We start from the raw sequence: 27,367 nt of genomic DNA, 5'->3' as shown, positions 1-27,367 counted from the left end.
AATTATGTCCAACCTTGGCTTGATGTTCAATAGTCCGACGAGGCCTCCCAGAACTCTTACCACTGTTTCTCTACTGCCTTTTCCTAGATCATTCCACCACATGTGGAGCTGTAAGGGGATCTCTTTAAGGACTGTGAAGGGTTCAATTTCATTTGCGCTCATCCTGCACATTTATTAAGGTATTTTAGTCACTCATTTTGACTCAAAAGTGATACCATTTTTTTTTCAATTTTTTACTTTGAAAATGAAACCCAATTTTGCAGATACGGCCTTTCAACACTTCAGGGAAGAAGATTTTAAGGTTGTGCCTGCTAACCGTACAAAAATGACTAAAAGGGGATATTCTTGCAAAAACAGCCTTCCGGCGCCCTTTTTTGAGGACATTCGGCTTATTATAAGCAAGAACGACACCACCCTGCTTATTGTGACAAAAAATAAAATTTTGTTGTTTTTGGGCTATTTTTGCAAAAAGGGAAGTTGGACCCGATGAGGGTTGCCTACGTATCCCACATCCGGTGAGAATTAAAGTGATGTAGTTCGGGGAGGTTGGACGAAAATAAACCAACTATTTTTTAAACAGAAAATTTTCGGCAGAGTTTCAGCATATTTTTGGACACTGATTTTTCAAAACAAGTAATTACCTCTCCGAGCCCTCACATTGATTTTTTTTCCCCAACTTTTCTCCTATTATTCATAAGCCGGTCAACATGCAAATTCAAAGAAAATAAATGCACAAGTAGCAAGTAGGATGCATCAGGATGGTCTTTTCATTTTGGGTACACCTGTCCTAGACAGACCCAACCCCTGTGTTGAGTATTCTAAGTCAAATGCACATGATGCAAACAAACGTTCCTACTATGGATCCGGCATGAGGCTTTGTTATACTAGGTTTAAGACCTGAGTTTATTGTTCTAGACCTGGCTTACTCGAGCGGACAACTCGAGTCGAGGGAGGGCAGCGTACCGGGAATACAGAAGCTTCACCGGCTTAACAACTTGTTCGAACCTCATTCTAAAGTGGGATAAGACTCTAGACAGAAGAGAAGTCACACGAAGTGCACCCTTCTCCATGATTTAGGGGACTTAGAGAGAGGAAGGGTTTCGTAGCAGTTTATATACAATTCACAAAATATCAAAGCGGTAAAAGCATTTAGCACATTAGGCTCAAACATGTAGGAAAATCATATAACAGATAAAGCCAATCATATCAGCTGTTCTAAGCTCGAATTCTTGAACCCTGAACCAGAGATTCTGGGTTCGTTCCCTAGCAGAGTCGCCAGAGCTGTCACACCTCCTTTTTACACTACCCGAAGGTAGTACAAGGGAATTTTTTCAATTTAAGTGACATTATTCGAAATGAGATTATTTATTCATTTTTATTCAGAGTCGCCACTTGGGATGGTTTTTTCCTGGTGTCCTCCCAAATCGAGGAAATTTTGACTTTCCTTTTGAAGTCTGCGAACCAGAAATTCTGAGTAAGGAATTCTGTTAACCCGAGGGACGGTGTTAGGCACCCCCGGATTCCGTGGTTCTAGCACGGTCGCTTAAGCTATCATAATTGGCCTATTATCTGATTTTAAAACATGTTTTAGCCTATGGTATAATTTTAAATTATTAACCACTTTTAATTAATTTTAGAAAGATTCAACGTTATCTAAAACACGTCTTTGAACCACGTCACATGAAATGCACCCGCGGTCCACGACACATTTTATTTAACGTTGTTGAGATTTGGATTTGGGTCACATGAAATGCACACCCGAGTTTAAGGAAATTAATTTAAATAGCGCGCCTAAAGCAACTACGCACTTTCAAGTTTGCGAGGGCCATGGAAAATTCAACTAATGGCACACCTCGAATCTGAAGAGTTAAAATTAATTAAATGAGGGTCATGAGCTTAGGGATTTTATTTGGCATGGCGCGCCTCAATTTATGTCAAAGGGTAAGCTATTCGATGATATAAATATAATGAGACCAAGTTAAATTACTAGTTCAAGACTAATGTCAGTTCCAATTCAACTACTTTTAAATAAATGAGAACTAATCTGCTACTTTATATAAAAGAAAACATAAGAACAAGCTTGAAGGATTAAAAATTGGATTAAAGTGCATTATAGATTAAAACCTTTCCAAATATAAAGAAATTAAGAATCAGAAGAGTTTAAAACCAGTAACTTTAAAATAATAATATCATGTAGTCCTTTCGAAAAACAATCCATTTACAGCTTATCCTCAACACGATGGTGAAAGCAAAACAAGGTAGGATCATACACAACTAATTTCAAATATACATAAAAATTGTGTTAACATTTCTTCCTATTCTAAAGTCGATTCTATTTAACCCACAATTATAAATTTGGCTTTAATCTCCCACGCCTAGATTCATAACTTTGTAACGTAATTCCGTCACCTAACAAATTGACAACAAACAAATTCATAAATAGCATTATGACAGTAGTAGTCACTGACTTTCAACAACTTCCTTCCTTAAAAATTCGATCCTTCAAACAAATTATACAATTGTTTTTTTTTATAAAAAAAAACATCACAATACATATAATGTTACATCCCGCATTTTCGTATGTTAATGTTTCGTCGTAAGTTAATCAATGTAAGTTCGGGGATGGGATTATTTTTGAGATTTTCAGTATTATGCTATTTTAAACAAGTGATAAGTAAATTCATGAAGGTGAGAAGGGAAGCAAGTCAAAGAAAATAACGTCCAAGTTGGCATGTTGGAATAAAATATGGCCCGAGCTAAAATATCCGGTATTTTATAGACTAGTGTCATACAAGGTACTACATGACCATACAAGTAAGGTGTATAAGGTATGTGAAAAGTGAGTAATATTTTAAGCAAGTGGGAATAATTCTCAATTTTGTGGGTAATTAATTAATTATCGGGTAACGGAACATTACCTAATTAGTTGGACATATATTTTGGATAAGGCATAACGCGGAAGATTTCCTTGAAAAGCCTGGTGACTCATGCATTAGTAACATGTATGTGGCATGATTTGAAGACTTGACAAAAGTCTTATAACGTGAATAAAGCACCATTTTAGGAAATGGGTCCATTATGTCTAAAAGACATAAATCACATCTCACTTTTATTAAATGTGCTTTGAAGAATTCAAATATGATTTATTCTGTCTCTTGCAAGAAAATTCCATTGCTAGACCTTGAATATGAACTACCAAGGACCAAGTCCTTAAAATCCGTTGAGGCATCACTGAGACTTGATGCCATCGCTAGTGCAGGATTCAATGTTTCACGAACCAAAATGGCCAGTTTGATTAGTAATGGAGATGTTCGTGTCAATTGGACAACCGTGACAAAAGAAATACTACCATTAAGACGGGAGATATCATATCAGTTAGTGGAGAAGGCAGACTTAAGGTCCAACGTGAAATGCTAAGTCAAAGACAGCCCGGTACAATCTTTTCAAAATATCATACGGATTCTTCCCTACTTCGGTCCTTCGTTATATGTTTTCGCAAAAGAGAATCGGTGCAGGTATGTTAAGGTTATTCCTTCTTTCTTTTGGCATGATCCATACGATATGAACGAAATGTGCAAATGCACAAATTTCAAAAGTGACTCATAGAAGTAATAGAAATATCTATGTTCTTTAATTTACAGGTGTCATAATATTTTATCATCTGTTCATAGGTCTTAGAAAAATCGAAAGTTGAAAGGATGTTACTTTATGATATTGCTCAAGGGGCAAAATGGTCTTATGACATTCTGAATGATTTTATTGATGTACTTTTCATGCATTGCATCCACGTGCATTGACCCATGACCAGATGGCGTTATATACGCGTATATATGTAAATATATGTATATGGGATATGGGAAAAGGTTATGGCGTTATATACGCACCACCACCTGATCAGCTGGTATATGATGATGATGTTGCCCACAGTGGCTGAAATATGATTCAAACGGCGTTATATACGCATATATGGGTATGTATTCAAATGGCGTTATATACGCATATATATGTATGTATTCAAACGGCGTTATATACGCGTATATATATATATATGGGATATGGGAAAGGTTATGGCGTTATATACGCACCACCACCTGATCAGCTGGTATACGATGATGATTTTGCCCACAGTGGCCGATATGATATGATGGGATGCCCTCAGAGGCTGATGATGTTATGAAACATATACCTACGCACGACATGACATTCATACGCATATGCATGACGCTGAAAGTAATTTATGATTTACAAAGTTATTCAGACTTACGAATTGAGTCATGTACTCCATATGTCTTCCATGTCTCCTATGTATTTATTTATGTGTCTTACATACTCGGTACATTATTCGTACTGACGTCCATTTTGCCTGGGGATGCTGCGTTTCATGCCCGCAGGTCCTGATAGACAGGTCGAGAGCCCTCCAAGTAGGCCATCAGCTCAGCGGAAGATGTTAGTGCGCTCCATTTGCTTTGGAGTTGCGTATTTGGTTAGTATGATTTAGACGTCTATTGGTTGGTATGGCGGGACTCTGTCCCGACCTTTGTGGCACTTATGTACTCTTAGAGGCTTGTAAACATATGTCGTGTACGTGAAAGATTGTAAGGCCCTGCCGGCCTATGTTTTGAGTTTATAAATGATTATGCTAGTCTATTAGGCCATATTTCACATGTATATGATGATGTAATAAGAAAGGTACATTACGTTGGTACTCGGTCAAGTAAGGTACCGGGTGCCCGTCGCGGCCCATCGGTTTGGGTCGTGACAAAAGTGGTATCAGAGCAGTTTTGTCCTAGGGAGTCTACAAGTCGTGTCTAGTAGAGTCTTGTTTATGGGTGTGTCGTGCACCACACTTATAAGCAGGAGGCTACAGGGCATTTAGGATTGTTACTCTTTCTTCTTACTTTAGATCGTGTGGTAGAGCTCACTTATAAGAATCCAAGTTCTGAAATTCTATTTTATTCGTAATAAGACGATGCATGCTTCCCGAAAGAAGGTTGGAAAGAGAGGTTGTTGTGGAAAAGCTGAGTCAGAGGAATTGGAATCTTGTATGATGCCTATGATAAGTAAATGTGAGGTCTTTAGCAGATCATGGGTGTACTGAAAGGTACAAGCTTCCTGATAAGAAGCCTTAAGGCAATAATGTCTATCCATCTTTATGATGAAAGACAATGAGAGATTAAAAAGATAAATACAAGTTTCAACAAGCAAAAGAAGTAAAATGAATAAGGGTACGAGGCGACCAGTTAATGAAGGTTAACAGCGTTTATATTTGAGGCAGAGGAACATAAGTTTTTTGAGTTATATTCAACAGTAACAAAGGTATGTACAATTGGTCACACCCATTTTAGTTATGCTCTGTGGGGAAAACATGTATAGTTAAGAGAAGGATGGGATATCAAGATCTGGCTGGGGTTAGAGTAACCCAAATTGGTAAATGGATTACTTTCATTTGTTGGCATTTCCGAAGGATATTACAAATGTGCCAATAGATCTTCTTGTGAGAAACCCAGATGGTGCACCCTAGAATATTACGATTAAATGTGAATACTAGCATTCAGAAGATAGGCAGTGAAAGCTTGGATGGGATAAATATTACCTTAAGTGTGGCTCTCATCCCTAGTAGAGCGAGGATGTTGAGCAACCCAAAGAGCCATTGGATGGAGCATAGGGAAGCTAAAAGCGAAAGAATGTCATATTGAAGTTTTCACAAGAAAAGGGGTATGCAGAAATATTAGCAGAGTAATGAGAAGGGAGATAAGGAAGCATTATGAACAAGGTGTGATACATGGATGAAAATGGTAGAGTGTTATAGAACCTATAGTCAAATGAAGGAAGAGACGAAAGGCGATGGGTCTTAAGACAACGAAAGAGTATAGGCCATAAGGTTATATCCTCATTTCGAGAAATAAGTCCGTGACTCCAACGCGACTACCAGAGGGGAGAGTTAATCCCCAGAGTAACAGAAATCAGTATGGACTGGTAACCAAGATAAACTAAATATGAATTAGGGACTGAATGATCGGAAAGCACTTGTCATCATGGGAATTTCAAATTTTGTTCCGGCGGTAATAGAATGGACCACAGGAGAAGATCCATGATGAATTCAGAGAATGGTATTCAGGGAGACGCTTCCCTAGAGCAAGCAATGTGAGCAAAGTTAAGCTTAAGAGACTGCATGTGCCAGTTACGCTAAGTGTCACCCTAGCGAGTAACGGAATTTGTCATCCTTGGTATAGAAGGATTGCCGCAAAGCGAGTCAGGATCATTGATGTTGAGAAACGACATCAAAGATGAAGAGGTAAAACATCTATAGGTAGATTCTCGTGGCTTCAACTATGGAATAGTAAAGGAAGAATGCGATAAATGAAAGAGGAATGAGATGACACGTATTCAAATCTTACAGATACGCTACGATTCAAGAATATTGTGCGAGCATGATGTCAAGGAGAGGAAGTAAAGGTTCCTGCCCGAGCTGTTATTAATAAATAAGGAGCCAGTGAGAGACGTAAGTTAAAACAAAGGAAATAATCCAAGAAGGATTATGAGGAATATTAATATGAGAGTGGGCCAACGAGTAGTTAGTAATTGGTCAGGAAGATCCCAGTTATGGCTAAACAGGAGGTTACAGACGAGTCATCAGATCGTGTAAAATAAACATTATAGAACCCAACGTGGAGAATTCAGCCTCGAAGAATATCATTATAATACTTGAGATATATTCAAACAAGAGTCGGGGTAGTTAAAGGTACTGTATGAGTTTTACGAAGATAAAAGAAAGTGCCACTAGGAAGGTGGTCAAAATATCAGTTCAGAAGCAACCATACAAGCACAAGGGCATGGAAGTAAGCAATTACGGATGATTATAGGCAAGTAAGGACATCAAAAAGGTCCGTAATAAGCTCACAGCTTTACGAGAGTCAAAGGTTCTCCCTAAGTACTACAACGAAAGGCTAGCTGAAGAGATAAGAAAGAAGGCTTCAACCTAAGCACAACGACCTAAAGAGGAAATGGTTGTGTAACAACAATCTCGCAACAACATTGTAAGCATTCCATAGGAAAATGGCACCTACCGTGGCTAATGAACGGGAAGTAAGAATTAAAAGTAATATTCGAGATCATATGAGTTGTATGAAAACTATGGCAAGTGTAGGCACTAAGATAAGCTAAGTATGGACGCAACAAGGGGCAGAAAGACCAGGAAAAGTAATAGCTTACGTTGAAAGAAAGCTAAGACGGAACGAAAGAATTATTCGATTAATGATCTAGAGTTAGTACGTTATGGATACACTCAAGATTTTAGAGCATTATCAAGGCAGTATATTTGTTGACAATCATACAGCCTAGAAGACTCCGGTATAAGTTAAAACAAAGAATTAAGCCCAGGGAATAGACAAAGGATTGAATTATTAGAAGATTGTATCAAGGATATTCCATAACGCCCATGAAAGGCTAAGGTAATAACTGATGTCATGAGCCACAGATCGGAAGATAGCTTAAGCCTACGTAAAGGATGATTAGAAGGAACAGGAAACTAAAGAATTACATTACCTAAGTAAATCAGGAGTTTGGTTAAACGGACCTATGCGATGAGATTTAGCAATATTCGTAAATCCAACAAAATATCGAGCAGAGGACTTCAATATACCTATAGAGGCCTAGAGAGGCATCCTTTTAAGCCTTGTATATACAAAGTAAGGCCTACAGATTGACTAAAAGATAAAAGGAAAAAGGAAAGATAAATCTCATAAGTACACTTACAAAGCCAGGGTCATACAGGCTGCATGACAGGAGGTAACATCAATTGCAAGATTAGGAAGATTTCGAACACAAATCATGATATGAGCAAAAAGACTAAATGGGGGAATACCCTAGACTTTGGATTTATTCACAGAGCAACTGATTAAATGGCAAGATGAGTATTAAGGTATTCACAAGAGCTATAAGTTACGAAAATGATAAGAGCACCAGTCAACATTCGAGGACGAATGTTCCAAAGGGGGGAATGATGTTACATCCCGCATTTTTGTATGTTAATGTTTCGTCGTAAGTTAATCAATGTAAGTTCGGGGATGGGATTATTTTTGAGATTTTCAGTATTATGCTATTTTAAACAAGTGATAAGTAAATTCATGAAGGTGAGAAGGGAAGCAAGTCAAAGAAAATAACGTCCAAGTTGGCATGTTGGAATAAAATATGGCCCGAGCTAAAATATCCGGTATTTTATAGACTAGTGTCATACAAGGTACTACATGACCATGCAAGTAAGGTGTATAAGGTATGTGAAAAGTGAGTAATATTTTAAGAAAGTGAGAATAATTCTCAATTTTGTGGGTAATTAATTAATTACCGGGTAACGAAACATTACCTAATTAGTTGGACATATATTTTGGATAAGGCATAACGCGGAAGATTTCCTTGAAAAGCCTGGTGACTCATGCATTAGTAACATGTATGTAGCATGATTTGAAGACTTGACAAAAGTCTTATAACGGTAATAAAGCACCATTATAGGAAATGGGTCCATTATGTCTAAAAGACATAAATCACATCTCACTTTTATTAAATGTGCTTTGAAGAATTCAAATATGATTTATTCTGTCTCTTGCAAGAAGATTCCATTGCTAGCCCTTGAATATGAACCACCAAGGACCAAGTCCTTAAAATCCGTTGAGGCATCACTGAGACTTGATGCCATCGCTAGTGCAGGATTCAATGTTTCACGAACCAAAATGGCAAGTTTGATTAGTAATGGAGATGTTCGTATCAATTGGACAACCGTGACAAAAGCAATACTACCATTAAGACTGGAGATATCATATCAGTTAGTGGAGAAGGTAGACTTAAGGTCCAACGTGAAATGCTAAGTCAAAGACAGCCCGGTACAATCTTTTCAAGAATACCATACGGATTCTTCCCTACTTCGGTCCTTCGTTATATGTTTTCACAAAAGAGAATCGGTGCAGGTATGTTAAGGCTATCCCTTCTTTCTTTTGGCATAATCCATACGATATGAACGAAATGTGCAAATGCACAAATTCCAAAAGTGACTCTACTCATAGAAGTAATAGAAATATCTATGTTCTTTAATTTCCAGGTGTCATAATATTTTATCATCTGTTCATGGGTCTCAGAAAAATAGAAAGTTGAAAGGATGTTACTTTATGATATTGCTCAAGGGGCAAAATGGTCTTATGACATTCTGAATGATTTTATTGATGTACTTTTCATGCATTGCATCCACGTGCATTGACCCATGATCAGATGGCGTTATATACGCGTATATATGTAAATATATGTATATGGGATATGGGAAAAGGTTATGGCGTTATATACGCACCACCACCTAATCAGCTGGTATATGATGATGATGTTGCCCACAGTGGCTGAAATATGATTCAAACGGCGTTATATACGCATATATGGGTATGTATTCAAATGGCGTTATATACGCATATATATGTATGTATTCAAACGGCGTTATATACGCGTATATATGTATGTATATATATGTATATGTATATATATATATATATATGGGATATGGGAAAGGTTATGGCGTTATATACGCACCACCACCTGATCAGCTGGTATACGATGATGATTTTGCCCACAGTGGCCGATATGATATGATGGGATGCCCTCAGAGGCTGATGATGTTATGAAACATATACCTACGCACGACATGACATTCATACGCATATGCATGACGCTGAAAGTAATTTATGATTTACAAAGTTATTCAGACTTACGGGTTGAGTCATGTACTCCATATGTCTTCCATGTCTCCTATGTATTTATTTATGTGTCTTACATACTCGGTACATTATTCGTACTAACGTCCCTTTTGCCTGGGGACGCTGCGTTTCATGCCCACAGGTCCTGATAGATAGGTCGAGAGCCCTCCAAGTAGGCCATCAGCTCAGCGGAAGATGTTGGTGCGCTCCATTTGCTTTGGAGTTGCGTATTTGGTTAGTATGATATAGACGTCTATTGGTTGGTATGGCGGGACACTGTCCCGACCTTTGTGACACTTATGTACTCTTAGAGGCTTGTAAACATATGTCGTGTACGTGAAAGATTGTACGGTCCTGCCGGCCTATGTTTTGAGTTTATAAATGATTATGTTAGTCTATTAGGTCATATGTCACATGTATATGATGATGTAATAAGAAAGGTACATTATGTTGGTACTCGGTCAAGTAAGGTACCAGGTGCCCGTCGCGGCCCATCGGTTTGGGTCGTGACATATAATTCCCATCCGAATTAAATTAAAGCTAGAAGAACACTTCCAGAATCAGATTAAAAGGTGAGAAAGACAAAACCAACATTATTAGCTTCAGCGTAAATCAACTCTATGTAAACACCGAGAATCAACCAAAACAAATAAGCACAAATCCAAAACAAGTAGTATTTCGAGTTTCAATAAACTGAGCAGACCGATTCAAGTCTATCAAATGAAGTGCTAGAGCTATTAAATTCCAAATACCAAACAGATCCAAACATGACGTTGGATTCCAAATACATATCAATTTCAGAAAATTACAGTGACCATTTCAAATGTTGTACCATTTTTACCATTATTTGTCAATGGTAAGACCAAGAGAAGGAACTTACATACCTCAAAAAGAACGAAGAAGAACTCAACAGACCAGCAGCACAACAGCGAAAATCAACACCCAAAAAAAAGCCTTGAACTCGACTTCCACAGCTTGCACAAACCAAAAAAAGAAGAAGTCGGGTCTTGAAATCGATTTTCCGTCAATGTTCCTTTAGAAATTCAGATTCTGCTTTCATTTGTTTTCATTCAAGCTTTGGTGACTTTTCGTCTTCATTTTCAAATAGGGGTGTATGTGAAGAAGAAGAGGACATGGGTCAGATTCATCTGATATTTTGAGAAGAAGATGGAAGTTGCGCTATTTTTTTTTTTTTTTCTCTCTTACGCTGCTGCTGCTCTATTTTTGGGGTCTGATCGATATCTCCCTAGCTGATTAGGCTTACCCCTATTATATACGTCTAGGTCTAAATGTGTATTTTGCAAATTAGTCCCTAGGTCTTTTGTGTATTAGGTCCCTAGGTTTTTGAGAAAGGTGTTAAGGGTATTGGGCTCAGAGAATGAGCTTGGGAATTATGGGCTAGGTCCAAATTCAAATTAAACTCTTTTCTAATTTTCTTTCTCCTTTTTTCGTTTCTTTAATTAATTAAAATCCTAAATTAATCTATTTTTGTAGAAATTAAAATTCTTTATTTTTTTAATATTAAAATAACTAATCAACTTAAAACTAAAGAAAAATACTAATTTTAAAGACTAAAAGATAAATATGTAAAAATGACAATTTTTTAGGATTTTCTATGATTTAAAAATGTTAAAAATGCATGAAATACAAATAAATAAAGAAAAATTCCTAAAATTAATAAAAATTATTTTTGGTCTATTTTTTAGGAGTTATTTTTATGTAGGACAAAAATCACGTGCTCACAGATGTCATTGGACCAATTGAGCCAGCGGTATCAAATGGGCACAAGTTTATTCTAGTAGCCATTGATTATTTCACTAAGTGGGTTGAAGTTATGACTTTCAAATCTATGACCAAGAAGGCAGTGGTCGATTTTGTTCATTCAAACCTCATTTGCCGGTTCGAAATCCCCAAGTTAATCATCACAGACAATGGTGTTAATCTTAACAGCCATTTGATGAAAGAAGTATGCCAACAGTTCAAGATTATGCATCGAAATTCCACTCCGTATCGCCCCAAGGCAAATGGAGCTGTTGGGGCGTCTAACAAGAACATAAGGAAGATACTTCGAAAGATGGTGGAAGGCTCTAGGCAATGGCATGAAAAGTTACCTTTTGCTTTGCTGGGTTACCGCACTACTGTTCGCACTTTAGTAGGTGCAACTCCTTATTTGTTGGTATATGGTACTGAAGCAGTTATACCCGCGGAAGTTGAAATTTCATCCCTTTAGATTATTGCTGAAGTTAAAATTGATGATGATGAGTGGGTCAAAACCCGTTTGGAGCAGTTAAGTCTGATCGATGAGAAAATACTGGAGGCACTATGTCATGGTCAATTGTACTAGAAGAGGATGACAAGAACATACAACAAGAAGATACGTCCCCGAAAATTTGAAGTGGGTCAGCAAGTGTTGAAACGCATCCTTCCACATCAAGCTGAAGCTAAAGGAAAGTTCGCCCCAAATTGGCAGGGGCCATTCATTGCAACAAGAGTGTTGTCTAATGGTGCTTTGTATTTAACAGATATAGAAGGCAAATGTGTAGATATAGCTATCAATTCTAATGCACTCAAAAGATATTATGTATGATTTCTTTGGTTTGTCTAATTGTGTTGTTTGTACTTGACATGTTTTGAAGATTGGAATGACGAAGGCATTTTATTCTGCTATCTAAACACTTTATCCTTTGTTACCCATTTTGAGCCTTATTTATTTTCTTTCATACCCCTCTTTTGGAATCAGAAGCAGAGTTTAGAAATATAGATACAGAAAATATAAATAAAAAAGGAGAAAAGAGGAAAAAGAGAAGAGAAAAGAGAAAGAGAAAAATGAAAAGAAAGTAAAGCGAAAGAAAGAAAAGAAAAGAAAAGAAAAAAAGAAAATTAACAAAAACAAAACAATTCCTATGTCTTGAACTACGTTCGACCTGATTTCTTTTAAGGATACATAGGCAGCCTCACGGTTCGGTCCCATCAAAACAAAAATCCAAAATTCCCCAGACTCGAAGAAAATGGGGCAGAAGTTGTGGTTTTGCAAAAGATCTGATTCCAAAAGTTGTAATTTTGAACCCTGTTTATTTTTAATTATTTTTAAGATGGCATGCCGCCTTTTCTTTCTAACCCCGTCCAAAAGCTCGTACCCCAGTCCAAAGAAAGTCCTTCCAATCATTATTTGAAATATGCTAAGTCAAGTAAGTTAGAGGTATGATTCACGTCATGGGTAACACTTTTGTTCAGGAGCACAAGAAAAAATGAATAAATGAGAGAGTCTTATTGGTGAAAACCCTCACGGGCACCGTAAGGCGATGGAAAGTTGAGAGAAAACTAAAATGAGAGAGTCTTATTGATGAAAACCCTCGAGGGAACGTAAGGCGATTGTGAGTTGATAGATGAACAAATGAGAGAGGTTTGTTGGTAAAAACCTGTTAGGGCACTACGAGCCGAATGAGGCTCGTGACTTTGTAGAGAGATTGGATTATGGAAAATCCCGATTTTCGAAGTATGAAGATGGGGCACAAAATGAAATATGATTAGGTGAACAGTCTGGGCTAATTAATCCAAAATGCATGTCATGATCATTGGAGTCAGCTGCTTCACTCAGATAAGTCTCTTTTTCACTCTTCCTCAAATAGTCATCTCTGTCTAAAATTTCCTCTTCGTCTTTGTTTCTCGAGGTCACTTTGCTTCATTTTATTTTGGGTGTACTTCTCTAAGTCTTTTCAATGTTAGCCTTGTTAAGCAAGCAATAAATGATTTCAAAGCTTATTAACAACTTTCAATTGCACAAAGCAAAGAAATAGCATGATTCAAAATGAGAAATAAGGTGTTAGTGGGAGTTCAAGTGGTTTCGTGAACTTTGAGGAAGTATAGAGGTTCAAGTTGGCGAGACAGAAATGTAAAATAGCAAGATAAGTGTGAGGCACTCGGGTCATTCAGGGTTCTGTGGTTGAGGTTCGATCAGAAGGTCAAACAATTCTTTGCCAGCCTAAGGCAGCTAATCGGAACAAAGCATGGTAGTGGAAAGGCCACCTTCAGCAAGAATGACGCAAACTAACCACCACATTTTCAAACTGATAAGATTTTCTTTGATTGAAACAAGGGACAAAAATTTCATGTTCTGGAGGAACCCTCCGCGAGGAAAGCGTGCGCCAGGTAGGTTCAACCGTAAGTTCTCAAGGCCCTCATGGATAATGAGATTTAATTTCAAGTTTTCAGGACCCTCCTAGATAATGGGATGCAATTTTAAGTTATCAGGATCCTCCTGGATAATGAGATTTAGTTTTAAGTGTTAAGACCTTCATAAATAATAAAATTTAGCGTAAGTTTTACCTTCAGGAAGTTGAATTTAGCTTTGAAGTTTTCACTCTTAAGATGAGATTTAATTTTAAATTTTTTAGGGCCCTCCTGGATAATGAGATTCAACTTTTAAATTCTTATAGCTCTCTTGGATAACAGGATTCGATTAACACTCACAGATGTTCCTGGTACCAAACTGGGGCAAAAATGTTTCTTTTGTTTTGTTTGTTTTGTCACAATCAGGCACCCATCTAAAGAACAAGGGAATTCATTTCAAGTTTAAGTTGCGGGCGCCCACCTGGAAAACAAGGGAATTCATTTCCAGTTTAAGGTCAGCATCAGGCGCCCACCTGGAGAATAAGGGAATTCATTTCAAGTTTAAGATGCAGGCGCCCACCTGGAGAATAAAGAAATTCATTTCAAGTTTAAGATGCAGGCGCCCACCTGGAGAACAAGGGAATTCACTTCAAGTTTAAGTTGCAGGAGCCCACCTGGAGAACAAGGGAATTCATTTCAAGTTTAAGATGCAGGCGCCCACCTGAAGAACAAGGGAATTCATTTCAAGTTTAAGTTGCAGGCGCCCACCTGAAAAACAAGGGAATTCATTTCCAGTTTAAGTTGCAGGCGCCAACCTGGAGAACAAGGGAATTCGTTTCAAGTCAAGTAGCAGGCACCTACCTAGAGAACAAGGAAATCATGTCAAGTTTAAGTTGCAGGCTCCCACCTGGAAAACAAGGAAATTTATTTTAAATTTTAAGTCAGCATCAGGCGCCCACCTAGAGAACAAGAGAATTCATTTCAAGTTTAAGTTACAGGCGCCCACCTGGAAAACAAGGGAGTTTATTTCGAATTTTAAGTTAGCATCAGGCGCCCACCTGGAGAACAAAAGAATTCATTTCAAGTTTAAGTTGCAGGCGCCTACCTAGAAAATAAGGAAATTTATTTCGAATTTTAAGTCATCATCAGGCGCCTACCTGGAGAACAAGAAAATTCAATTCAAGTTTAAGTTGCAGGCGCCCACCTGGAAAACAAGGAAATTTATTTCAAAATTTAAGTTAGCATCAGGCGCCAACCTGAAGAACAAGGGAATTCATTTCAAGTTTAAGTTGCGGGCGCCCACCTGGAAAACAAGGGAATTTATTTCAAATTTTGAGTCAGCATCAGGCGCCCACCTAGAGAATAAGGGAATTCATTTCAAGTTTAAGATGCAGGCGCCCACCTGGAGAACAAAGGAATTCATTTCAAGTTTAAGATGCAGGCGCCCACCTGGAGAACAAGGGAATTCATTTCAAGTTTAAGTTGCAGGCGCCCACCTGGAGAACAAGGGAATTCATTTCAAGTTTAAGATGCAGGCGCCCACCTGAAGAACAAGGGAATTCATTTCAAGTTTAAGTTGCAGGCGCCCACCTGAAAAACAAGGGAATTCATTTCCAGTTTAAGTTGCAGGCGCCAACCTGGAGAACAAGGGAATTCGTTTCAAGTCAAGTAGCAGGCACCTACCTAGAGAACAAGGAAATCATGTCAAGTTTAAGTTGCAGGCTCCCACCTGGAAAACAAGGAAATTTATTTTAAATTTTAAGTCAGCATCAGGTGCCCACCTAGAGAACAAGGGAATTCATTTCAAGTTTAAGTTACAGGCGCCCACCTGGAAAATAAGGGAGTTTATTTCGAATTTTAAGTCATCATCAGGCGCCTACCTGGAGAACAAGAAAATTCAATTCAAGTTTAAGTTGCAGGCGCCCACCTGGAAAACAAGGAAATTTATTTCAAAATTTAAGTTAGCATCAGGCGCCAACCTGAAGAACAAGGGAATTCATTTCAAGTTTAAGTTGCGGGCGCCCACCTGGAAAACAAGGGAATTTATTTCAAATTTTGAGTCAGCATCAGGCGCCCACCTAGAGAATAAGGGAATTCATTTCAAGTTTAAGATGCAGGCGCCCACCTGGAGAACAAAGGAATTTATTTCAAATTTTGAGTCAGCATCAGGCGTCTGCTTGGAGAACAAGGGAATTCATTTCATGTTTAAGTTGCAGGCGCTCACCTGGAAAACAAGGAAATTCACTTCAAGTATTAAGTCAAGTAGCAGGAACTCACCTGAAGAATGAGGTCAATTAAAGCTAGGAATAACAGAAGTTCGCCTCGAGAATGCGAGCCAACAGTTCAAGATGCACAGAAGAGCTATAGAATAATCAAGATCAAGTTTTGAAGACATATAGATAGTAATTTTGTAACTCATAGCTGATAGGCTTAGTTAGTTCTTTTAGATTTTGATTTCGATGTAATAGCAGGATCGCGGACCGAAACCTCGACGGAACGGCACCTCACTCGACTCTCCAACTCATCTTTCCATCATTTTCCAGAACTACACTAACATGATTCATTTATCGCCAAGGATATGTAGGCAGCCTCAGAAGCAATGTTCGGTCAAATTTTTCAAATGCTTTCCATGGAGTATCTAAACGGGCAAAAATCACTCGTATTCGCTCACTTTATCTTTGCCTGAAAACTCTTCATGTTTCCGAGCAAAGAGGGGCAGTTGTGAGCACGTGATTTTTGCCCGAATAATAATATTCCTACAAAAGTCACAAATAGATTTTTCTTTTAAGTGCTTTTAGTTTTTTTAGGAATTTATAGTATTTTTTTTGGTAATTATTTGCATTTAGTTACATTTTGGTGCATATTTAATATTTTTAAAAAATCATGAAAAATATCCTAAAATGTTCAAATTTCATGCATTGCATTTTTAGGTTGATATGTGCATTTTTAGGTATAAATTGTTAGTTAATTCCATTAATGGATAAAAAATCAAAAATTGGCCATTTTCTACATTTTTAGCCTTTAATCTCAAAATAGCAATTTTCTTGCATTAGCTTTAAGTTAATTATTTATGTTTAGGTTAAAATATAATTTTACAAATTAGATTTTAGTCTAAGGTTTCTAATTAATTTTAGTAGGACAAAAAATCAAGAAAAAGATAAAAATAAATAAAAGGGGGGAGGGAACCTTGAGTAAAACTCGAATTGGGCCAGTTAATGGCTGAGCCCAAATGATGTCCACAAATAGCTACTATCAGCACCTGTCTTTATTTTAAAGTCAGTGTTTTAAATGTCTTTAGTTTTTAGCCACTGGTTTAATAAACGTATACGTGACTGGACGAAAACACCCTTCTGCTATAACTTATACATGTCTTTATAAAGAGCATTAATATGGCGTTGGTAGAAATCAACCCTCTGAGCATCATTGACACCTTTTGCAACTTCATTAATATCAGACTCACCCATTCCTGATGACAATGTCAAACGAGTTTCAAATTAGGATGAAAATCAGAGACGGTATTCAGTAAACACTAAAGTCATGATTTAATATATATATATATATATAAGTTCAATAAATTAAATTTGCTTACCACACTCTGTGAAATAAATAGTTGGGTTCTTGTAATATTTTTTGTGTAAACGAGAAGATTTTCAAGTCCAATTGGAGCAACAAAGAAAATGAGGTAACTTTAAACATAAAGTTAAGGACTCCTTGTCCTGAACTTTTGAACGTGTAATTCAAACTTAAGGACTGCCTCTCTTTAACTTTTGAACCTGCATTTCAAACTTAAGGACTCGTGTTCTTAACGTTTGAACTTTGAACTCAAAGTTAAGGACTGCATGTCCTTAACTTTTGAACGTATTATTCAAACTTAAGGACTGTCTTTCCATAACTTTTTAACCTGCAAATCAAACTTAAGGACTCCTGTCCTTAACTTTTGAACTTGAAACTCAAAGTTAAGGACATACAGTCCTTAAGTTTTGAACTTGAAACAATAACTTAAGGACTGTCTGTCCTTAAGTTTTGAACTTAAAACTATAAGTTAAGGACTACATGTCCTTAACTTTTGAACCTGAAACTCAAAGTTAAGGACAGAAAGTCCTTAAGTTTTGAACTTGAAATTATAAGTTAAGGACTGTCTGTCCTTATCTTTTGAACCTGCATGTCAAACTTAAGGACTCCTGTCCTTAACTTTTGTAAAGTTGAGGACAGAGAGTCCTTAAGTTTTGAACTTTGTACTCAAAGTTAAGGACTGTCGGTCCTTAACTTTTGAACGTGTAATTCAAAGTTAAGAATTTTGAACTTGAAACTATAAGTTAAGGACTGCATGTCCTTAAATTTTGAATCTGCATGTCAAACTTAAGGACTCATGTCCTTAACTTTTAATCTTTGAACTCAAAAGAAACAAAAACAAGGTAAGAAGAAAGAAATTTTGAAAATTCAGATATCTGCTCAAAAATTTGAACATACAGAATTTAGCAAATAAGTATTGAGGATGATGTCATTCATGAATACTTTTGTTAGTGTTAGTACAATGTAAGACTTACTTACCCAGTGACATCCTATACTATATACCCAGTGACTAAAGCAACAAAGCCAAAGAAAAGCTCAACTACTACGCTATATATTAATAGAGAAACCGAAATCTAGAAAATTCTTTTTAACTTTGACCATGAGCTAATTTGGCTGCAACTTCATCATTATGATAATTCTCTGTCTTTGCATATTATTGATGAAATTTGGATGATTTTGGAGGGCTTGATATGTACTTCACCTTCATCGCTTCTTTCTTTTTGCAAAAGGTTTTGGGAATATAACCATTGAAGAAAGGGTAAAACTGTCTTTTTCCTATTAGTAGTGACTATTTTTGCTGAGCATTATAATTAGTGGATAAAAATTAAAGACCCCCTTAATTAGTGGCTACTACACGCCATTTTTACCTCCTCCCTCTTCACTTAAACCTAGCCCACGCCCCTGCCCAGCCCAAAACTCGACCTGACCCGCCCCTATCCCTATTCAAATCTCAACCCTTGATCCAATTAGATCTAACGATCCCTATTCCTCCCCACTACCATATAAAACGCCAATTATAACCCTTCCCAACCCTAAACCTAATCTATAAATACAAACACCAAACGACACCTCTCTTGTCTTCACCGTCGCTGCCCGCACACCATCGCCCAAACTCGCCAAATCACACCCAAAATTGGGCGAATCGACTCGCTGAGTCTGCTGGTCCCCTCCTTTCGTCTCTCTCCCACGTGGCATAACCGCCTCTGACAGAATATTTTCAGCTTCACCCCATCTCACGCGCTTTTGATTTCTTGGGATGAATCTCGGGTAAATAGGAGCGGTTGGATACGAGAAATCACATCAACGCCTTCCATTTGTCCAAGTTTTGTTCTATGTAGAAATTTTGGTGGTTTTTTCAGATTTAGGAGGGGTATTTGGAGATTTCTTGGAGAAGAGGGTTAAGAAGATTCGAGACCCCCTATATATTGGGATTATTCTTTAGAGGTTGGGGGGATTCATTTGAGGTGGAAAAAATCGAAAAAGGGAGTTTTTCTTAGGTTTTCTGATTTCTCTTGAATCGTTTTTTTTAGTTTAGTTTTTTTAGGCTGGTTCTCTGAGTTCCCCAAAACAAAAAGAAACACAAAATATAGGTATTTGGGTTTTTTTGATTTAATCTTTCAACAATGGAATTCTATTGAGGTTTTTGGAGTTAATCGGAGTGCAAGTTTCGTTTGCCGTTTCAAGGTGTGTTCGCAATTCGGTTCGATTTCTGCGGTGACTTCACGATTTGGAGTTCATTGTTGAGTTTCTACTAATTTTTTCGGCCAATTCCTTTAAAAGTAATTTTTACCAACAGGTTTGTGATTTTTCTCTTTATTTTAACACAAGTTGTTAAGTTGTTATTGAATCGATTCATGTGACTGTGGCTCCTTTCTTCTTCTTCATCCTCTTTGCAATTCTGTTTAATGTCTGAGGCATGTATAGACATTTCGTTCAGCCTTATCTGAATTGTAATATGAGATGGACTTGTTAAGTGTGCACCTGCAGTATTTCTGTTAAGTTTTCTTTTAGTTTGGTGAATTTTAAGTGAATGTTTTGCTCATAAGCTGATCTTATCCCAGTTCATGAATTCATTACGGGTACTGTTGACTTCTACTCCTTTATTCTATTAAGTTTTGGAACCATTACTTCGGATTCATTTTGATCCTAAATTCGGTTTAAATCTGTCCGAAATTCTGTCTCTGTTTAACATTCGAAGTTATGAGAACATTAAATAAAGAACTTGGTATCCACTAATGTTTGCCTTATCCCCTGTGTTGTGTACAAACTGCGTGTGTATCACTGACTTAAGGATCCATTTTAGTCCTTTGTATGCTCATTCTGCTATACTTAGCATAAGTTATAAGGTTCAGTGGTTGGTTAATGGTTCACGAAACCATCAAGCTATATGGAAATGTGCAGTCAATCCAGAATGGCCTTCACTGTTAGCCATGATGTTTCTGTTTGAGAATTCAGCACATAACTAGTCAATGGTTGTGTTAAGGCTGACTTCGATTCGATTTGTTCAAACATATTAATGGTAATTAGTTTATTGGAGGTTTTCTTTGTACTGATTATAGACTAATACCTATGCTGGATTATAAAAGGCTGTTACATTGCGATTCAATTGCTGCGTTTCTGCTTCTTTTGATAGTCGAGTGAGTCTTGATATCAATGGGCAGTATTCTTACACTAGATTCAGAATGTCTATCCATTTGGTGATGCTTAAGTTGACTAGCTTATCTGTTTGAAATCACATGATGTTTCATGCCTCATTTCTTTGTTGATTGAGTGATGCGATTCGCCTCGATGAGTTTAAAACAACTAATTCCCTGCTTTTAGTCATGTGAGCTCGTTTTTTTGGCCTAATTGTAAACATGAATGAGTGATGACAATGAAACATCTATGGTTGTGGCTCAATGTTAAACTGCATCAAAACATGAGATAGACTAAGGCTTAGATCCATCCCCATCTGTCGATTTCTTTCTAAAAAGGGTTCTGTATGTGCTTAACATCTTTTTTATAAACAATAAAAGGCTAGTATCCTTTTGTATGTGCTTAACTTTGTGGCTAAATCAAAGTAGGAGTTTGGTCCTTCCTGCTTGGACCCAACGTAGGTTATTCTGCTTGTTGAGGAACATTTCATTTTAATTCGGGAAAGGCCTATTCCTTGTTAGTGATTAGAATTACTTACATGTTTAGGAATTGGGCTAAGTTATGAGCATGAAATCTCTTTTAGCAAATGGTGCTCCATAATCGCAGGCCTTTCACACGTAATCTCAAAGTAGCTTAAAAATTAATTCATAAACCTTGTAGCTTGCTTTAGGCGTGATTAATAATAAATCATCATAGTTACGGGTACAGTTTCCGTGGCATAGTTGTGATGCATAATTTCCAAATTTGGGGGTACATTTATGTGACCCGGTCACAACTTCTAATAATGTTAATAAATTGAACATGTTGTAGATCGTGGGTACGGTTCCCGTGACATGATTCGTAATGTGTACCAAATAAACAAGTGTACTACAGTCGTAATTTGTTCCAGAATAATTCCATAAATAATTAAAAGCGTTCAAAGGTCAAAAAAGCACAATAGGTATAAAGTATATAATTAATAAGATAATTAGGCCAATAGTAATAGTTGAGCGACCGTGCTAAAACTACGGAACCCGGAATGCCTACCACCTTCTTCCGGGTTAACAAAATTCCTTACCCAAATTTTTGTGTTTCGCGGACTGTAAAATAGAGTCAAACTTCCTCGATTCAGAATTTTAAACTGATGACTTGGGATACCATATATTATCCCAAGTGGAGACTATGAACTTAAATAAATAATCCTGTTTCGATTATTGTTACTTTAATTGGAAAAACTCCCCTATACTGTTTTTCGGGGTAGAAAAAGGAGGTGTGACAAATAGTATCTCGCTCTAATGACCTTGTGAACTAGTGATTCGACAACGAAATGGTTCCCGCAAGTACCCTCGTTAATTTCTCGTAGGACGTAGTCGGTGTCTCCCAGACCCAAACATATTGCCAACGGTCCATCGAACATCCTTCTGTATAATGTTCCATTTTCGGCCAATGTGAATCGTGCATCCTTAGTTCGCAGAGTCCTCGATTCCTTAGGGTCCGACAGAAAGCTTCTCATTTTTTGGATACTCAATATATTTATTTTTCCAATCCCAAGTTAGGCTTGTGGAGTTTATTTCAACATAGCCTTCTTCAATTACTGACTTCGAAAGTTGTAAGATAGTCCCCGAACTAATTTAGTCGTCTTCGACTGATGACCCCAAATTTGCAAGGGCATCAACCTCACTGTTCTGTTCTCGAGGTACATGCTATAGGATCCATTCTTTAAACTGTTGACTTTGTTGGCCACAAGTAGGAAGTCACATTTGGCCTCGATGACCTCTGCTCCCAAGCTTTTAGCCAGCTCTAGACCTGCAATCATGGCCTCATACTCGGCCTCATTATTAGTCAACTTAGGGGTTTTGATAAATTGTCTAATTGTATTGCCTGTGGGCGGCTTCAAAATGATGCCTAGCCCGGACCCCTTCACATTCGAAGCGCCATCTGTAAAAAGGGTCCACACCCCCGAAGATGTACCTGTTTTAAACAAAAGTTCCTTTTTGACCTTGGGTACGAGGGCTGGCGTGAAGTTGACCACGAAGTCTACTAAGATTTGAGACTTGATAGTCGTTCGGGGTTGATAGACGATATCATACCCACTGATTTCGATGGCCCATTTAGCCAATCGGCCCCAGAGTTTGGGCTTATGCAGAACATTACGAAGAGGATAAGTGGTCACCACACAAATCGGGTGGCATTGAAAATATGGCTTTTACTTCCTAGAGGCTCTTATTAGAGCAAGCGCTAATTTTTCTAAGTGTGGATACCGGGTCTCGGCTTCACCTAAAATTCGACTAACATAGTAAATAGGAAATTGCATACCTTGCTCTTCTCGAAAGCACCACTTACCGCAACTTTCGAGACTGCTAGATATAAGTAGAGTTTCTCGTCCGCTTTCGGAGTATGAAGCAATGGTGGGCTCGAAAAATACCGCTTTAACTCTTCCAATGCATGTTGGCATTCCGGGGTCCAAGCAAAATTGTTCTTCTTTTTGAGGAGTGAGAAAAACCTGTGACTTCAATCTAAAGACCTCGAGATAAACTGGCCTAAGGCGGCTATCGGCCTTGTTAATCTTTGTACGACCTTAACGTTGTCCACGACTGTGATGTCTTCGATTTCCTTGATTTTATCGAGGTTGATATCGATCCCTTGATTTGACACCATAAAGCCGAGGAACTTGCCCGAACCAACCCCGAATGCACATTTCTCAGGATTGAGCTTCACGTTGTATATTCTCAATATGTTGAAAGTTTCTTGCAAATGTGTTAAATGGTCCTCTGTGTGCAAAGACTTAACTAGCATATTGTCAATATATACCTCCATTGATTTACTTATTTGTTCTTCAAACATTCGATTCACTAGGCGTTGGTAAGTAGCACTAGCAGTTTTTAGCCCAAACGGCATTACATTATAACAATAGGTGCCATACTTAGTGATGAATGAAGTCTTTTCCTGGTCCTCCGGGTTCATTTGAATTTGATTGTACCTGGAGTAAGTGTCAAGAAAACTAAGGATCTCGTGTCTGGCTGTGGAATGAATCATGCAATCGATATTCGGCAGAGGAAAAAAGTCTTTGGGACATGCTTTGTTTAAATCTTTATAATCTATGCACATTCTAAGTTTGTTCCCCTTTTTAGGGACTACAACTACGTTTTCTAACCATTCAGGATATTTTACTTTTCAAATGGATCCTATTTTGAGAAGTTTGGTTGCCTCGTCCTTGATGAATGCATGTTTTACCTCGGGCTGGGGCCTTCTCTTTTGCTTTACCGATCTGAACTTCAGGTCCATGCTCAATCGATGTGTTGTGATCTCCGGTGGGATTCCTGTTATATCCAGGTGGGACCAAGCAAAACAATCCATGTTATTTAAAAGGAATTGAATGAGTAATTTCTTGAGCTCGGGAGTTAACCTCGTGCCTAGGTATACCTTTCGATCGGGAAGATGCTCGATCTGTATGAGTTGTCCAGCTCCTCGACTGTTGACTTCATTGCATCAGAATCATCGGGGGTTATGAAGGTTTGAGGTATCATATAATCTTCATTCTCGAAGATCTCCTGCTCTTCCGATGGGGATGAGGCCGGTGCCTGTGGTTGCTATTTGACTTTTTGTTTTCCCTTTGACTCTGATCCCTTTGTTGACAAAAGAGCCGATACTGGTACTACTTCGTCGGTCGCAAACATCTCTTTGGGGGCGGGTTGTTTGTTGTACACCATTTTGATTCCTTCCGATGTTGGGAATTTCAAGACTTGATAAAGCGTTGAAGGTACTGCCCTCATACTATGAATCCAAGGTCTTCCAAGCAGTGCGTTGCATCTCATGTCACCTTTGATTACATGAAACTTTATTTCCTGTATAGTCCCGGCCACATTTACTGGCAAAATGATTCCTCTTTGGTGGTTTCACTTACCATGTTGAAGCCGTTGAGTATTCGAGCTGCAGGCATGATTTGATCTTGGAGGCCGAGTTGCTCTATGACCCTCGATCGAATAATATTTGTCGAGCTACCTGGATCGATCAATACATGTTTAACTTGAATTTTATTCATAAGGATAGATATTACCAGTGCATTGTTGTGAGGCTGTTCGATCCCTTCTGCATCCTCATCGTTGAAAGACAAGGTATCTTCTGGTAAGTAGTCCCAACTACGTTTCTTCCTTGTGATTGTCACCTTGGTGCGTTTAAACATCGGGCCTTGAGGTATATCGACCCTACCAACATCATATAAATCATGTGATGTGGTTCCTCATGTTCATTTTTCTTGTTTGTATCCTTGTCTCTGAAGTTATTTTTAGCTCGGTCACTCAGGAACTCTTGAAGGTGACCCTCGTTGAATAAACGAGCTACCTCCTCCCTTAAATGTCTACAGTCTTCGGTTTTGTGACCATGGGTTCCATGGTATTTGCATATTTGATTAGGGATCCTTTGAGCTGGATTGGTTTATAGGGGTCTGACCCACCTAGTATCTGTGATTCGTCCAATGGCTGATACAATACCCGATATATCGATGCTGAAGTTGTATTATTATAACCGTGGCAATTCTTTAGGATCGACATGTTTATCGAAGCTACTCTTATAATGAGCCCTCGGGAGATTTGTCCTTGATCATTTTGATTATATCCCGGTCCGTTGTTTCTATGATCTGCGTTGTAGGTTGGTACCGATCTTTATTTGACTAGGGCTCTCTATCGACGTCCCTTTGAATTCTGCCGTCGGATCTATTTGGGTAAACGAAACCGGAAGGGGCTCCTAACTGATTATCCTCGACCTTGATCTTTGACTAGTATGGATTATGTTCATCAGCCCAGGTCACAACTGGATATTCAATCAAATTCTGCTTTAGTTGTCGTGATGCTATCGAACTTCGCTCGTTCAAACCTTGAGTGAAGGCTTGGATATCCCAATCATCAGTGACCGGGGGTAGGTCCATGCGTTCCATCTGGAACCGAGATACGAATTCCCTTAGCATTTCAATGTCCTTTTGTCTCACTTTGAAGATGTCTGACTTCCTAGTCGCGACCTTTATTGCTCCGGCGTGTGCCTTTATGAACGAATCAGCAAGCATAGCAAAGGAATCGATGGAATAGGGAGGCAAATTGTGGTACCATAACATTGCCCCTTTCGATAAAGTTTCTCTAAACTTCTTCAACAGAACAGATTCAATTTCATCATCTTCTAAGTCATTTCCCTTTTATTGCGCATGCATAAGAAGTGACATGCTCCTTAGGATCAGTGGTTCCATTATATTTGGAAATTTCTAGCATGCGGAACTTCTTTGGAATGGGCTTCGGAATCGTACTTGGAGGGAAAGGCTTATGCGCAAATTTCTTTGAATCCAAACCTTTTAGAATCGGGGGTGCCCCTGGTATTTGGTCAATTCGTGAATTGTACGTTTCTACCTTTTTGTCAATAGCTTTGGTTTTCTTTTCTCACGATTCGATCTGTTTAGTAAGCTCCTCGAGCATCTTCATGATGGCGGGGTCAGTTCCCGATCTATTATCGTTCGATTTCTCCAGTACAGGTTCGACCCTATGAATAACTTCCTGTGATGTATCACGCTCAATTCTGCTTGGTGCTCGGTTCTGATTTTGGAGTTGCGCTATCGCAGCTTGCTGAGTCTACAACAATTCAAATATCATTCGAAGGCTAATCCCGCTTTCTTCACCACTCTATGCGTTCTGATCGACTGCCCGGGCATCTCTGCGGACGCTATTTTCAGGGTCGGCGCCTAAATTCTATTAATGACAATACAAGAACTGACATCGACTGGGTCTATGGTCGGTGGTCCATCGAGGTTGACTGGAGGTACTCCATTTCCCGGGGTGACTATGTTCTCGTTTTTGCCATGAAGACCAAGGTCGATGTCTGTGTGAGTGGGTGCTACTTGAGAGTTTGACATGTTGATTCCTGAAATCAAAGACACATACGAGAACAACCATAAACCAATGTATGTTATGAGGATTAATACTAGGCAATCACTGTTATCCTTAGCCCCACGGTGGGCACCAAACTGTTTACCCTAAAAATTGGATAACAATTAAACTTATAATGTGGTTTTAAGGACACATGATTTTACCTAATACCAACTGATAAACGTAGAAATTAGCAGTAAAGATTAACAATGAGATAAAGCAAACCAATCTTGAAATGTGATTCAGCCCTCGAGCTTAAGTGCTCTCGAACTGATCGGTGCCCAAAATAGTTTAGAAGCAAACTAACTGATGAACAAGAATATAAGCTAGAAAGTATTGTAATGCTTTGATATGCGTGAATGTAAGATGGTTACAAAATAATTAGGGCCCTCTTTATATGGTAGAGGAATCCTATTTATGATACAATTCTAATTATGGATAAATCCCACGATTAACTAAATAACCGCCCTTGATTTGGTCTGTTCTGTGATTTACGCCTTGATCTTCGGTCAGTTACAGATATCTCTGATTTTTGTTACTATGCTTTGCTCATGTCTGTCTCATTTGGTCTTGATCGCTACTGGCCTCGATCTTCGATAGGTGCCTCGGTCCTCGAAACTCAGTGCCTTATCCTCATACCTCGGTCTGATCCGTTGCGAGGCCGACCTTCGATGCAATTCCCTAGCCTCGATCAAATATTAAAATCAGGTAGACCCGGATTTAACCGTATATATTTCGTGATTTCAATTAAAGGCTTGATACATAACGCATATACTTGATGCGTTACAAATACTGAGTATAACACATGTAATCATGTGCTATACCTTAACGAGATAACTGATCGTTAAAGTATAGCGTCTGTTTTAGATGCGTTATACATAATATGGTCCTCGATACTTTTTTCACCTATTTTTGTCTCTTGAGTCAAAATTT

General features: G+C 38.2%; 1 long non-coding RNA gene across 1 annotated transcript; it reads left to right on the top strand.

The window, feature by feature from the left end:
- Positions 1 to 2,348: 2,348 nt before the first annotated feature.
- Positions 2,349 to 11,003, top strand: LOC142164627 (uncharacterized). Its single transcript, XR_012695446.1, has 3 exons — positions 2,349 to 3,515; positions 4,392 to 8,960; positions 9,874 to 11,003. It is a non-coding gene; the product is annotated as an uncharacterized LOC142164627 (long non-coding RNA).
- The last annotated feature ends 16,364 nt before the right edge of the window (positions 11,004 to 27,367 follow it).

The sequence above is a fragment of the Nicotiana tabacum genome, chromosome 10 (genome assembly GCF_000715075.1).
Source record: "Nicotiana tabacum cultivar K326 chromosome 10, ASM71507v2, whole genome shotgun sequence".
Lineage (NCBI taxonomy): Eukaryota > Viridiplantae > Streptophyta > Magnoliopsida > Solanales > Solanaceae > Nicotiana > Nicotiana tabacum.
Note: the sequence above shows the minus strand (reverse complement) of the source record. Positions and strands in the feature narration are given on the sequence as shown.